The sequence below is a fragment of the Neodiprion virginianus genome, chromosome 2, assembly GCF_021901495.1.
Source record: "Neodiprion virginianus isolate iyNeoVirg1 chromosome 2, iyNeoVirg1.1, whole genome shotgun sequence".
NCBI lineage: Eukaryota > Metazoa > Arthropoda > Insecta > Hymenoptera > Diprionidae > Neodiprion > Neodiprion virginianus.
Genome location: NC_060878.1, coordinates 1,047,857 through 1,064,224, shown reverse-complemented (window position 1 = coordinate 1,064,224; position 16,368 = coordinate 1,047,857). Strand labels below are relative to the sequence as shown.

Genomic DNA, 16,368 nt, shown 5'->3' with positions numbered 1-16,368 from the left:
CTCTCCTCCTTTTTCTTTATAAATCGCTGTAATTCAATAATTTTCCCTGTTCCTTTTATTTTAGAAATTTTAAACACTTGGAGCAATTTCAGTTTGAGGGCATTGCTATTTATAGTTTGAAGAACATTTTGGAATTTTTTTCATTGAAATTGATATTAAAATTGGTTTTCTCTCTCTCTCTGTGTTTTCTCATCTATTCCTTTATCTTCGCATTTATAGAACTCTGATAGTTTTCTTCCTACAGTTGTCGGGCAATTAAACTCTGCACCGGTTTTTACCTCGCATTTTTAGACGCTGCTTGTACTTCTACCGTAGGACTCGATTATATACATGCATACACAGGCATGCACACGGAAACGTTCCGCTATCAGAACCTGCCCCGAGTGATTGCGGCGACCGCGAAGAGAGACCTTCCGGTCAGTCGAACGCGGGGGCTACGCGTGCATTTTAATATCCGCGTTCACAAACTCGCCGTATTCAAACGGGATTTCAATCAGGCCGCAAAACCACATCCGTGCTCTGCCTTGCATATTGTTGCTATTAATTATTGTTCCTGTTATTAAGAGAAGAAGGAAGTAAAACTATCGGTCGTAAGGCAGGGTTTTTCCTTGTATACTCCGAGCGCGACACGCACGCTCATGTTTCCACACTTCCGGCAAAATTTCTTTCTTTTCCCGCAATGGTAATTTTATCCCTCCGCGCGTACCTCACCTCTCGTTTTCATTAGGTACGGGCAAACGATTGTAATTGGCGGAGAATTTCGTTTCTAAATCCGAACACGCAGGTATGCAAACGATGCAATTTATGGAAATTTAGAAATTACATTCTCGTGTAATTAAATCTACTTTTCACTTGCAACAACAATAATAGTAATAATAATAATGATAAGCGAGCCGTGCGCGTAGAGTAAATTTACATTTATACTGTATACGAGGAGAGTGACGAACTTTACCGGGAAATAAATAAATTTGCGTAGGTGCGAAGTGTTTCGTGTGTGAAAAAAAAAAAAACAAAAAAAAAAACGGATAAAAGTTGGAAAAAAAAAAAATGAAAATAAAAATGAACACAGTCACGTACGCGTTGCGCGATGCACTCGATACGTGCATAACGCAAGTCGAGAATTCCGCGCGGTTATAATTTACGACGGAATTTCAAGGTGGTGCAGGAGTAGGTAGCTGGGGGGGGGGGGGGGGGGGGCTGTAAAGAAGTGCCTCGAGAGGGAAGAGAGAGGGAGGTAATTACGGGTGTGATGGATGATGGGCGCGGTCTTATAGGGCGCCTCGCTTCCCTTCGTAAACCGAGGCCCTTTCATCCCCCCGCCGCGTAATTCTCGCCGTAATTTCAGCTCTGATAGATATCGCGATAGTTCGGCTCATTTCGCGGAGGATAAGATTTTACATATGTATGTTATACGTAACGGGCGGAAAGCTTTTATTAGCGGTGTACGTGTTTTCGGTTTAAATTTATGAAAGAGGATTGTTTTTACAGTAATTTTGACCGACGCAGCAACGTTATTCATTCTGTGGAAGTACGAAAGCTCTTTCGTATATACATGCCTGTAAATATACGTCGGGCAAACAGATGATTTCACAATTTTTGACAATACATAAATATATATATATACATATATGTATATCAGGACCTACGTAATTGGCGAAGGGTGTTTTTATACCGCGAGAATCGAAGCGACTACATTGTATATTAAGCAAGCGAACAGAAATTAATTATTTTCGTATTTATCGTGTATTTGTTAAACGAGATGAAAAAAGTAGGGAAGGGAAGAGAAAAGAAGGAGAAGAGGATAAGGAGAAATCGTCGAATCCTCGACAGAGTATATTCCAGGATTACAGCGTGCAACGTCGCACATGCAGAGCACTGCATCTCTTATCGAGGTAATAAGAGGAACGGAGAAACGAAAAGAAATTACCTACGATCCGTTCGTTCGTTCGCGGCTTTCGTTTGTGTTCATCTCCCGACAAGGGGTCTCTCCCACCCCCTCCGCCCCTCGCTCCCGAGAGTTATTTCAGCCTGTGTGCTCTCTCTCTCTCTCTTGCTCTCTCTCTTTCTCTCTCTCTCTATCTGTTTCTCGTTGTTTTCACGTTCAGCTTCGTCGTTTCGACCTGTGTTTTGTGTGTGTTGTTGTACCGTTGTGTGCGCCTTCTGCTGCACCTTCGTTTATGCATGTATTCGTGCATGCTGCACACACACACACACACTGCATGGCTGCGTTTTACCTGACGCAGGACCACAGGCCAGTGGTCTCTCGGGGGGCACTGGCCACGGACTCGATCCGAGCTTCTCTCTGCCTCTGCTCTCCTCTCCTTGTCCCGGTGCATTCCGTCAGCGGGGGGAATTCCTCCCGAAATTCCTTCACGCACGAACCAACCTGTGCTACTCCTCTCCTCTCCTCTCCTCTCTTCTCCTTCTCTCTCTCTCTCTCTCTCTCTCTCCGTGATTTTCGTCTCTGCACGGTGCATGTTTCTTGGTTCTTTCCTTCTTTCCTTACTTACTTCTTTTCCTTCCTTCCTTCCTACTCTTTCTTGGTTTGAGCGAAATATCTAGGTACGTAGTAGGTGAGTTGTACATCTTCGCGTTGCATCCTCGTTTACCGACATGTGTTACCCGATGCCACCGCACACACTTCGTATTATACACCTCGTTTAACAACGCTGCAAGCTTTTTGATCTTTATTCATTTATTTATTTTTTCTTTGTCTTATTTCATTCGTCACAAAACGATGACAGAGATTCGGGAATTGAAACGTCGTTCCTTATATTCCAACTTTTATGTAGAAATTGTTATAACTCGATACCGTCCGAAATTGATTTTAATTTTCGTTTCGGTACGATTTTTTATTTTTTTCTTCTTCTATTCTCTTTTCGCAATTCTTTTGGATGCAAATCGCTCGGTAACTGTAACAAAAAAAAAAAAAAAAAAAAACATACGACAAAACGCAATTAATTCAAGAGCGTAAAAATTATTAGTCGGGGGATGATGTCCGTGGCGGCGCGTATGCATGTATTATATTATACGCTTTACGTTCAAACGTACTCACGTTTACTTCCCCAGCTGTAATGGGTATAGATAGATATGTAATATAATATAGCAACGTTGTAAGCCAAGTTCGATGGTCCCGCCACGTTGGATCTGATAATTGAATCGCGGCTGATATCGGAGATTGAATTTTCGACCGGTGGAATTTTGTACCTGAAATACCGGGCCCACGGGGTTCGGCCCCCCTCCACTCCACCCCGTCTCCTACTTCTCTGCTGCGGTATTAACAGACGGTTGGAATGTCCGTTCTCTGTATGTATTTCTGTATACCATACGTGTGTGTGTGCGTGTATATATATATTTACGTCCCGCGGTTATTCGTATACCTATGCATATATGTGCAATATACGTACCTCTATACTCGTGCATTTTACGCGTTTGTTCGTTCATGCGGTATTATTCATACGTAATGTTGTACGTAATTTGTGCAATATTCCGCTGTATATACACCACGTGACGCGTAAAATGCGGCACGTCGAATCGTCGGAAATTTATTATAAAATTCGCGTATTTCGATTGTAAATAATTTTATTAATTATGATTACAACAACGACAATATAGATACAAGCGTAGCGGGTACAAATCTGAATATTATACCCGAATCGTGAATTAAGTATAAGTATAAATGCGAAAAAAAAAAGAAATTCTACGGATCAAAGACAGAGTCAAAATTATGCTGGCGAGAAAAGGATGGAACAATAAAATTTGAACGAAACGTTGCACGGCGATTTGTTGAAGGACTTGGTAAAACCGTAAGGAAAACAAAAACAAAACAAAAAAGAAAAGTTTTCATGAAATTATAAGTTAAATTTCACGTTTAACCTATATAGGGAATAAATTAGGTGTACGAGTACAACAGGTAGGCAGGGGAGGATGAAGAGGAGAGAGAGCACCAAAGTATCGGCCGGCGATGCAGGTCCGAAAGTCTAGGAGAACACGCTCGTTCGTTCTCCACATAGTTCGTTCTTTCGTTCCTTGGTTCGTCGCACAATAGCAACACGCACACACACACGCACGCGCCTCCCCGTTCTTTCGCACGTAAACACACAAGGGCGACGAGGCGAACAGGGGCCGGGAGGGGGGGGGGGGGGGGGAGAGGCTCGACACAAGGTGCTACGTTCACATCGTTCCCCTGCGTGCCCAATTATCATATTGGGTCTGTTGGGGCCCGAGCGTATACGTAGCGTGCGCGCGTGTGCGCATATGTATACAAGGAGGTGGTACGGCTATCTTCGTCTTTGTCGCACCCGCGCTGACCGACCACCCGCCAGCATAATGCATCCTAAACGGCGGCGCCTCAAAGATCGACGCGCCTGACTCGCGCGCGTTTTGCCCTTCTCGAAATTCTTCAAAATAAATTAGATTCCGATAGGCGGGGACCACGGACCCCCCCCCCCCCTCCTACCCGCTAACAACCAACCAACCAACCAACCTACTCCTTGCTTCCGACTCTCTCACCCGTGGCCTTATACAAACCTTATTCACCTTAAAATTCGTGGTGTATGAACCTCTTACGCACGGAATATAGCGGAGAAGTATGGCACAGACGTGTACCTGTGTATATATATATATATATATATATATATATATATATATATATATATATATATATATATATATATATATATATATACGTGTGTGTGTGTGTGTGTATATACCGTTTAGGCATTCGGTGCTGTACAACGTATGTGCAAGCTTGCAAGTTGCGTGTACGGTTGACGATGATTCCGTAATGGTTTAAGCAGGTATACCTACTCCATGCAGGTATATCCCTGTATAAAAAGTTATCGGTACACATTTCGACCAGAGTATTTCACGTACGTACCGTCGAGATTTTTATTTCCCGTGCGAAAGGGGAAATAAAGGGACGGAATCCATCAATGCGGTAAAAAAATTTTTTTATTTATTTCTAAACAGATTTTATCAAATACCGACTACCTGTACATAGTTATCGTACGGGTAAAAATTACACCGCGTCTTTGCAGGCAATTGGACAGATTGTCAAAGTACGAAGTAATTACCGACGTTTGAAATTCCCGTTCGAATTGCGTGTAAATACAGTAGGATTAGTGTCGCGTGTGAAAAAACAAAAAAAAATGTGTACATGTTATTATTTTATTTTTTTTTTTTCTTCCAGGTTACGATCATTTTTAATAATAGCCATTTTCGCACGTGCTAGGCGGGTAGGTTATAACGTTAAATAACTGTTCGGATCGTATAATACCATACGTTCGAGGTGTGTAGGCGTCACCTGAGTGTAACGGCACGTGATCAATAGAATTGATTAATCGCTCTTCCTCCTCATTCTCCCCCGTTTGTGCAGCATAATACCGCGTAGTATAATTTACGCCTCCGCTCGTTCTAAACTGCAGCTTGCGCATGATTCCACAACCTGTAGAGGTTTGAAACCCCCGAAGTACTGCGGGAATCCGAAAAACTGTCTTTTTTTAGATTACGATTAGTTGTACTTTCTTTTGCGGAAAAGACGGACGAACAGTTGTAGAATTGAATAAAAAATATAAAAGCAAAGGTTTTATCTTTTGCTATTCCCCGACTTTGTAACAACGACGATTTCGTCGAATCATTTTCAAGGTATAACTGTACTTGCAAAACCCCCTTTTCGAAATTCGGCGTGCTAACGAGGGGCGGGGTCGAAGTTCTAAATTTGAGAACTTACGAAAGCGCCTAATTACGCATTATTTGGCGGCGAAACTTGAAGTATGGAAATGAAACTTTTGCGAAACAACAGAGTTCCCAACGGTCGGAAAGTCGACGGCTCGGAGTTACGAAACACAAGATTTCGAAAATTCGAGTTACGCCAGAGCTTAATTCCTAAAAATAATGTTTCTACGGAGTAAAATTTCGAAAATTAAAATATACTCACACAGCGTAGTTTACTCGACGAGTGGGCGTAGAAAAAAAAAAAAAAAAGAACAACCGAAAATGAGAACGACCGGGATTCGGATTTTGAAATTTTCTCATTTTCTCATTTTCTCATTTTCGCACTTTCGGAACTTTGAGACTCGGCTTTCGGATCGTTCGAAGCTTCGACGTTTCGTCGAAGTTTGATCTCTTTGTCTCCAAGTTTCTCCAGTCGTTTTCGCAGCCTTTTCAAAGCCCAACGACAACCGACGCCGTTCGACGCTCGTCGATGCACCCGACGTAGGTAGGTATTCGGAGGCACAGCGGTGACCCCAAAGAGAAGAGGCCGGCCCGAGGGCAGCGAGCCGTTCTTGGCCGCGTCCCGCAATCGGAAGCTTTCGGGAGGCTCGGGACGTGGCCTCCAACCTTGAAACGGTCGCTCGGCGTTCGATTCCTAGAAGTGCCGTGCCGCGGTTCCCTCGGGGTGGCATTGATCGACCGTATCTCACCCGCGCACATACACAGCTTAGTCGTGTGCCCGGGTATACGTACGCGGCGGAGTCGCTTGCGGACAAAAGCTTCTCCTCTCCGCGTGTCGGAGAAACCCGGCGCTAGGCTCCGAGGAGGGTTAACCGCCCCTCCGATACTATCTCTGCCCCACCCTTCCCTTTCTCAGCTTACCCCGCCCTCGTCACCGTTTCTTTGCCGAAGAGAACCGCCGCGCCGTATCCCGTCCTCGACCTCCTCCACCTCCTCCTCTCACTCTCAAAACTACAACGCCATTGACTGGTTGTTAGCGGGCGATTAGAGCGTTACTCGAGCGCGAACAATTCGACGAAATTCGATCGATTATCTCCATTCGCGTCTAGTCGAAATGCGCGCATAATAAATGGCAAATTGCACGTGTCAAGCGCGCCAAACTCGGATCAATGTTTTTTTTACTTCGTGTTTACTTGTTTTTCTTACTGTTTGTTTGTTTGTTTTTTTTTTTTTTTTATTTTTTTTTCAATCAAAGAATTAAAATGTATAGTCCATGTTTCGCTTTTTTGCATTCATAGGTATATCGAAAGTTTGAAGAGAAAACTTGAATTCACGACAACAGTTCGCGCAATTAAATATAATTATAATTTGTCGAAGATGTTGGAAATAGGTAGGTGAGATAGTGTAAGGTGACGAGAAAAAACGAACAAAATATGTAGGTATATAAATGAACGATGTACATGAATGAAATTTTTACTCTTACATTCCGGTATCGTGATATAAAGAGCGTCGGAGGTGGGGGAGGGGAGAGATAGAGAAAAAACCTGTGGTTATCGTACACCTCGCTCTGTACGTACAGATTAAACGGTACGCGTATAACCGTCGCGAAGCATGGGAGGTGGATAGACGGAGAGAGCAAGAGAGAGAGAGAGAGAGAGAGGGAGGGGGAGGGAGAGAGAAGCCCACACAAGCCACGCCGGATACTCCCCGCTTCCGGTCCCACACACATTCGAACCTCTGTGACATCTCGAAGCCCGCGTTTGCCTCCTCCTCCCACGGTTAGTAGACGGTCCCCGAACCCCCCTGCCCCCATAGTCGAGTCATTCACACCCGATACCGCTGCATCGCTTGCAGCTCGCCGATGATCCTAACTCCTCGAGACCCCGATGTCATTCCTGCTTCCTTTTACTTATACACACGTTATTCTTTGCGTCTAACGCATAATCCTACGCAACGACGATTGTTACCGATATCTTTGTCATTTTTACGACGATTATTTGTTTTTTTTTTTTTTTTTCATCATTTATTGCCGTATTATAAGATTCTCCGTGCGCGTAACGTGGCGCAGCGCAGCGGCGAATTGACGCGCGAAATAATTCGTGGCGACGACACCGCGCCCAAAAAGCCCCGAGACTTACGTAGGGCAAGGTATAACACTCGGCACGATATTTTAGATACATACGTAGGGGGGGGGGGGGGATGTAAGGTGTGGTGCAGAACTGCACGGTATCGCGGATGCAGGCAGGCAAGCGCGAATCTTTATGAATGTGGCCGCGCGAGGCAGCGGCGGAGAAAAAAGAACGGTTGGACGGAAGGGGGGGGGGGGGGGGGGGGCGAGATACTACCGTGTACCCAGTACTCACCACCACCGTCACCACCGTCACGACCGTCGTCGTCTCGACCACAACCGCAAGCACCATCGTCGTACCACGTTGTGCGCGCTACGCGTTTCGTGTGTCGCGATTACTACCGACGCTCGGTGGTTGTGTGTGGTAGTAGTGTAACGTAAAAGCAAGCACCAGCAGCAGCAGCAGTCATCGTCGTCGTCGTCCATTATTCTACTACCACTACGGTTACCTCTGCACTAACGTGTACGCGCAGCAGCAGCATGCATACAGTCGCACGTGGTTTGCAGCGGTACGGGTGGCGTCAGTCTGCTGCTGCTGCCGCTGCTGCTGCTTGCCTTCTTGCCGAGTTCAACTCAGGGGCAAACCACGAGGGGAATACCCTGCCTGCCTGCCCCCCGCCCCCCACTACCTCCGCCCCTTACCCTCGACACTTCGCCCCCACCACGCCGTCGCGCTCCGTATTTTCCCCTCTGATAATTATTACGTTCACGCGACGATGACGACGACGACGACGACTACGATATTCATTGATATTTTCACTGAGCTACGCCGCACGGCCCGGTTTTTCTTCACTCGCATGTATTATGGTTCCGAATGATTTCTTTTCCTTTATTTTTTTTTTTTTTACCTTTCTTTCTTTCTTTCTTTCTTTCTTTCTTTCTTGTTGATGCATTCCCGATCGTCGAGTCTTTTCGAAAAACATCGCGTTCGTCGTTCGCACGCATGCTTCGGCTCTTTAGATTCAACTGTTATCAGCATGGACCGCGATATTTTTAGTTCTAAATTTATTCTCGATTCTCGTGATGGCTGCCGACTTGTACAGTTTAATACCGTGTATCCCCTGTGGCGAGTGAATATCATGCTCCATCTTTGTAGAGTTTCGTTGAATTTTCTTGTATCGCCAACGAATGCCGTATAAATGAACGTGATTGTCTAAATTTAAATTATTACGTATTTATTCTTCTGTTATATAATTCGACAAAATTGGGGAAAAACAATATCAATCCGTACGTGTTTTGTAAACAATTCCGTCAAGGAGGAAAAAAATTGATTCAACTTACGTCAAGAATATTTCACCGATAGCCGGCTTATTTATCGATAAGGAAAAAAAAAATAACACGGTTACCCTTTAATCTCATTCATTTAGAAATTGCTCATTACGTGCAGAGGATAAAAAATGGGTCAGAGGTTGATAGTTTTAAAAATTTACAGGCTTTTTTGATTTCAAATATTACCTCGTAACATTACTTCTAACTTCTGTTACTTTCAACGCAGTGACGTAATTTGAAAATTAGCAACTGTTACGATACATTTTTCATTCGCAAACATTGATGTTTACAATAGCAAGTAAAAAAAAATTAAAAAAAAAAAATGGCGCTCAACGCGATCGCTGCCGCTGCGATTTACAGATCAAGCTCCCCGACCCCGATGCGAAGCCCGCGCGTCGCTAGTGTCGGCCCTGAATCCCTGGTATACGGCATCCGCTGGAATGCACGCGACCAAGGAGGTCTCTTTGGGATCGGCGGGGCTGGGGGCAAGTCTCGTCTCTGCATATACCTATATACGTATACGCGTTTGTCCCGCGCCTCTGTAACGTGCGTGCGTGCGTGCGTGCGTGCCTGCGTGCCGAGCATACACGAGCGCACGCACGCGGGCGCGCTCGTATACACGAGTGCGGGACCGTTAATGAAACTTGCAGTTCTCGGAGGCACGCTGCATGGTGCGTCGCATGCAGTCAGCCGCGCGCAGCCTCGGTGACGACGCCGACGTCGTCGTGCCCGGAGGGTGGTAGTGGACATCCCTCCCTCCACCGTCAAATCCGGGCCAAGGAACCGACGGCCCTCTACTCCGAGAATTCGTGAGAAAGAGACCCGCTGTCTCGAAACACGCGTGTCGGTCACACGGGATACCGACCCTGACCGCGTGGAACTTTTCGTGTACTAAAAATAAATAAATGAACATCTTTCGAAATGACGGACGAAGAGCGAAAAAAAAAAAAAGAAAAAAAGAAAAAGAAACGAGACGTTTTTTCCACCAATCGGGTGTGATCCTTTCGACAAGTTCATTCACGTGACGCGACTCGTTGAAGAACACGCAGAGGTGTATCGTAGACGTTGTGGGGGAAAAAAAAATATGAATTACATAGAAATAAAATAAAAAAAAAAAAATTAGGTAAGAAGAAGAAATAGAAATTCTGACGTATCCAAATAAATACGGAAGAAACCCGCATTTGAGAAGTATCCGTATTCCGCTGATACGGACCGCTCGTTGTCGGGTAAGGATCAGAGTCGTTGAACGATGAAAAATTTCCAGCGTTCGTCGGACGGGGCATTCTCATCTGGCGGCAGACAACGGTCTCGCAACGGCGGCGGCGTTTAGCGCGAATCGCTTAATTTCGCCGGACGTACGTGTGTACGTACCGAAGGATAGAAGCGAAACGAAGGGAAGAGAAGAGAAGAGAAGAGAAGAGAAGAGAAGAGAAGAGAAGAGAAGAGAAGAAAAGAGAAGAGGGGGTTTGCTCCGCGTCCGTCCGGCGCTCGGCTAGCCGATGCAGGCAGGTCTGTCGTTGGCGGCGGCGTTTCTGAGAAATAACGGGTCTGCTTTATCCCCCCCCCCCTCTCCGCCCTCCCGGCATCGTCTCTCTTCATCTCTCGAGATCTCTGCCGCGACGCGTCTTCGTCACTCTTCTCTTCGACTCCGCGTGCGTGCGTGCGTGCGTGCGTGCGTCAGATCCGTAAACGAACGGAGGAACGTAGGAACGGTGGAACGGTGGAACGAAGGAACGGACGGACGGACTGGCGAGCGAGCGAAGAAACGAGCCGAAGCCCACCGTAGTATCCGACTCGCTCGCCAGAGTGTGTTGGTGTTGAGCGTGGCGCGCCACCGATCATTCTCAGTGTGGGACGGGCCGCGTCGCCGCGCAGTTCTTTCCCTCGTCGTTGAGAGAGAGTGTCCGTGATACTCGGTTCGCGTTGAAACTACGACGACGACGACGACGACGACCGCGGCGACAAGTTTTCGACTCTCGGACCGTCGACGACGACGACGTCGAGAGAGTTTGGCCGTAGTTTTTACCGACTCCGCGTTGATTCTCGTTATCATTCCCGGATCTACCCCGCCTCGCTCTATCTCTCTCTCCCTCCTCCCGCCCCCTACTCCCCCTTCCACCTTCTCTTCTTCCTTCCCCTCCGTCGTAACGTGTCTGCGCCTACCTCGTTCCCTTCTTTCCTCGCTCCTTACGCGCGGTTGACAAGAGTGCGCGTTGTGCGTTATTAAATACCGTTTTTCGAATACACACGTAGTCGCGGAACGGCTTCGTACGGTACGGTACGACACGACACGGCGCGATTATACGCAGTTGATGTGTGTGTTTATGTGTATAGACGTATACGCACTACTCGCACGCATTTCGGAATGTGTGCGTTTGTACGTATGTATCAAGTGCTACGTACGTAAGGTGTTGTAAAGAGTTTTGTGTTCCGTCCAGTGAGCGCCTTCCTCGCAACATACGCGAGCTACATACGATGTAAAACGATGGCAGGCAGGCAGGCAGGCAGGCAGGCAGGCAGGCAGGCAAGCTGCGCTTCCGTCAATCGACTCGAAAATTTGCGTGCGTCAAACGGTTCTATAGATATGAGACATTGAACCGAACGAACTTTTATCCTTGGTTATTTTACGCTGGGGATCACGAATGTTAGTTTTCTTCGTTAAAACGATGCCTGACGGATGTTACCCCGGGATAATGGACCTTGCGTTTTGTCGCTTATCCGAGGAAACGGAGAAAGAATGTGCGAGGAGAGAGAGAGAGAGAGAGAGAGAGAGAAAGTAAACGACAAGTGATCGATTTAAAGTGCGAAACCAAGAGAGAGTTGCAAGTAATATCGACGAATGTGTGAAACACGTGGGTCGACGACGATGACGTCGACGAACGCCACCATCGTAGCGGTACACGAGCGAAGCTGCCGGAAGGAGAGCCGGAAGTTCAAGCGCGTTCCAGGAGGCTACTTTCAACACCACCGGCAACGCCAGCCGTTCCTTCTTTTTTTTTTCTTTTTTTTCTTTTTCTTATCCCCTCTGTTTCCGTTACTTTTTCAAAAGTTTCTCCCACCTCACTCTGTGTTTTTCGAGAGCCATCGATCAACGAACGATTAATGATTACCGCTGATCCGGTTATAAATACGCTTGCACGGTTTACAAGTAGCAAGAAAAAGTAGAACAACCTTAATGCTTAATAATAATTATTTATCTGTTCGAAATCGTGACTATGGTGAAAATTTACACGAACGGTGGGATTGATAGTAGTTCGGGAATGAGACGCGTTACGTAAAAATAAAATCTACGATCAACGTGCGTAAAAAAAAAAAAAAGAAACGAAACAAAAAAAAAGTGCCGACCAAGCTTTCCATCTTTGTCGTTGATTTTTACTTGTGTATATAAATAATTCCCTACTCTAAATGTCACGTTAGTGTTTCTTATTTTTCATCGTTTTCCTTGTTTACCCTGAACGACGAACGATGACGTAGAAGGCGGGTTGGGGGAGTTTAAGAAACAAAAAAAATATATATACATATATATATATATATATGTTTATACTAAACAACCGTGATATACATACCGACCTAATCCAACGAACGGACTTACATATTGTGTTTGCGCGTGTGTTTACATCCTTTCCTCGAGGACGAATAACAATTGTAGCGAATAGAATTTGATAAAGGAATCCGAGTTGACCGTCGTCGTAACGGTCCGAAACAAGTTGCTCCTCCTGCAAGTGTTGAGATTCTGGTACAAGACTGTACACGGCAACAAGTTCGTCCCCTTCCTGGTTCACCTTTTCTTTTTTTTTTTTTTTTCAAGTTACTCCACGAAGGATTTATCTTTGATAATTTTTTCCTCTCTTTTGCCGAGAACCGGAGACGTGATTTCATCTCTGAGAGAGAAAGAAAGAGAGAGAGACAGAGGGGAACGCGAGCATCAATGGCGAAACTTTGTGCACGTATAAAAAAGTGCAAAACAAGATCGACGAAAGCAGAATAAGATCGGGAAAGGGGAAAAAAATAAGAAGACACATAGCTTTAACACAGCAGCTTCGTTCATTCGAAGAGAGGCACAGAGAGAGAGAGAGAGAGAGAGAGAGGGAGAGAAAGAGAGAGATAAAGAGGGAAAAGTCAGCGAGCGCGTTCACCCTCCGAGCCAGCGGCTGGTGACGGTGGTGGTGTACGCACGCCACTTCCGGTCTACGGCAGGAAGCGCTCCGCACACGTGTCCTGGTTCGTTTTGTTCTCTCCTACTTGTACTCGTTTCACTCCTCCTCCTCCTTCTCCCTCTTACTTCTTCTCGCGATCCGTTTCCACTCCTACCACGCGACTTTTTCCTCCCGCCATTCCGCCATCCACCCTCCGTGTGTGTACCCGGCACTAACGCACGACGCCGTTCTTTCCCTCTCTCTCTCTCTCTCTTCCTTCCTTCCTACTCAGTCCCACCCATCTTACTCTCTGCTTTGGCGTAGTCAGCCTAAAGGATCGACTAACCGTATGCTCGGGACGCCGCGTTCCGAACAATCGGCGAAATGTTATTCGTGTATAACGCGACTAGATATGTCGGTAGAGGCATTTCGACCATTGATAATACAAATCACGCGTTATTAAACAGCCGACAGGTATCGGAAGAAGGAGAGAAAGGCGTGTGCGCGGGAAACAATGTGTGTACACGTATCTACGTACGACGAAATAATTTGTATCGTACGAAGAAGTGTTTTTTTTTTAGTGTGCATCGTTCGTCGTTTGTGATTGTTTGATGACGTGCGCGTGTGCGTTGCTGAATATTATATAACATACAATATATAATATATATATATGTATCGTGTAACACTCTTCACAGGTGATGAAAATGATGATCTGGGATTGACTGTCAAAAAAAAAAAAAAAAAGAAGGAAAGAAGAAAATAATTGGCACGAGAGATGAAGTAAATAAAAAAGAAAAATAAAAATTAATCTTCTTTTAATTAAAATCCAAACGATTGCACACTGCCATTGCATTGATATAATATTACGTACACGGACGTGCATTTATAAAATACAGTGAAGATGTTGAACTTTGAGCGTACGACGTTCTAAATTCTCATCGGCGATGCCGAAATAACAAACTCTCGACTACCGTCGTGACTACAACCGCGCGATTTCGTCGTACAGTGATAGATAAGATGGTAAACAATTTCCGAATCATTGTTTGTTTGCTCGATTTAATCGGGAAGACTAACGTCATCGCCGCTGCTGCCGCCACCGTAAAGCGCAGCTCATCATTGATTCAGATGCTGCTGCTGCTGCTGCTGCTGCTTCATCGCCACGTGGTACGTACACGCTCATTCGCTGCTCGCTACACACGCACACACACTCATTCTCTGCTCGATCGCGCACGCGCGCGCGATTATATTACTTATATTTCAAACAGCGTGATATAAATTCAACTGGGAATGCTTGGTTGGGTTTCTGTACCTGTAACACGGTGTGTACGATCGATCGATAACGGGATCGTGTTCGTCTGAATGTTTTCTATATTTTTTTCCTATTTTCATAAATCGTTTGAATTATTCGTTCGATATTACTTAATGCGGTTAATTGTGTATAGTCTCTGATCAAGGAAGACGTTACGTAACTATCAATCCCTCCGACACACTGGACTATAAAATGTATGTGCACGCGTGTGTGTGATCCACGTGATACACACGCCTATGAATGGAATTTCGATGGTGCATTCATATATTTCTCACAGCGTGAGTCGTCGTCTCGCGTGCATTGACGCGCCTACGCTGGCTCCGTATCTTCCTCTTCTTCTTCTTCTTCTTCTTCTTCTTCTTCTTCTTCTTCTTCTTCTACCTACTATACCGGGGGTCGCCTAACTCTCTCTCTCTCCCTCTCTCTCGCTCGCTGCTGCTGCTGTTGTCAGGGTTTCTCAACTTGGCAAGATATTAATATGCGTATACACGAGACAAGAAACAAAAGGTTAAAAACTATAAACGGAAGATTTTTAATTTTTCCGCCGGGTTCAACGCTCATCCACCCCCCTCGCGTTATGGCCATTTTTTCTTCTTCGGCACAAAATGTGCAACACGCGTATATTTATTATATAGGTATGGGGGGGGGGGGGCAAAAGAAATGGACATATACGGGAAAATAAATTCAGAGACGATTGAAATCGAGTTTCACAACGTGCGGATATTTTATACTTGTGTAATATATAAATATGTATAAATAGTTACGGGGAATTTTTTCACGCTCAGTTACGTCGGGTTTAATCATAATAATAAGGGGAGAGGGAGAGATTTTAAACATATGACTTTGAGTTTGCGGTACTTGTACACCTCGTCGCTTAACGGTACTTGCCTACCTACCTACCTATCTATATATCTCTATCTAGTTACCGCGTACCGATGCAATTTTTTTTTTTTCTTCTCTTTCTGCAATTTTTGTCTTTTATTCTCTTTGTATCTTTCTTTGCTGCAAAATTTCCCTTAATTTTTATGTTTTTCGCGAAAACGATACTTCGGGTTTTCGAAGAATCTAAAGTCCCGTACAATTTTCATTGGATAGATTGAATGAAAAATCTATTGCATACATACACGCGTACAATGTGTAATTTATTTGGAGACAATGTCGGTATACCCTCTTACATCTAGGTGTAATCGTTTCATTGACTAATATTACATTTTCTGTGCCGAAATATCTCTTAATTGTGTAACTGTAAGTGGGATGAAAATTGACGAGTAATTATTTCATTGTTATTACTCGTGTTATTCTTTTCTCTTTAATCGAGGGTCGCGTGGAGTCTGATACTAGTGTATCAAAAAAAGGGGGGTAAAAAAAAAAGAAAAGAAAATACCAACCCCGAACAATTACAGTAATTGGATCGTACGTGAACGTAGCCAGTAACGACGGCGTCGGCGACTGCGGCGCCGCCCTGGAGTAGGTATAGAATAAGGAGGCGGCGTCGGCGAAGAACTCTCCGAGACTTTAAGTTCATCGCTCCCGCGGATGTGCAAACATAACGCGAGCTCCTCGCCGCCGACGCGTGCACGCAACCGCCTCGCCGACTCGTCGTTGCTGCTGCTGCTGCTGCTGCTGCTGCTGGTGGTGATGATGTCGGTTGGCCCTTCGAGGCGAGCTACGAAGGGAACCGGAGACCCAAGACCGGGAGGGAATTGGAAACCGACGTCTACCTGTAGGTTAGGTAAACGCCAAGACTAGTTGGAGTTAAATGATGCAGGTATAACCGTGCGTGGCGTGCGATCGACGGTCCAATTCTTTGTCCATCCGACGACGACGACGATGATGATGTTATTATTATT

General features: G+C 45.4%; 1 protein-coding gene across 6 annotated transcripts in view; it reads left to right on the top strand.

Annotated features, from left to right (window-relative positions):
- The window catches only part of LOC124298531 (serine/threonine-protein phosphatase 4 regulatory subunit 1-like), a 131,450-nt gene that overhangs the window by 78,797 nt on the left and 36,285 nt on the right, over nt 1-16,368 (top strand). The window contains exon 1 of one of the 6 annotated variants that reach the window (XM_046750658.1): nt 12,098-14,373. The exons of the other annotated variants lie outside the window; for them this stretch is intronic. The gene's annotated coding sequence lies outside the window, so the exon portion shown is untranslated. Of the gene's footprint in view, nt 1-12,097; nt 14,374-16,368 lie in introns of those variants that run through there. 6 annotated transcript variants of the gene reach the window in all.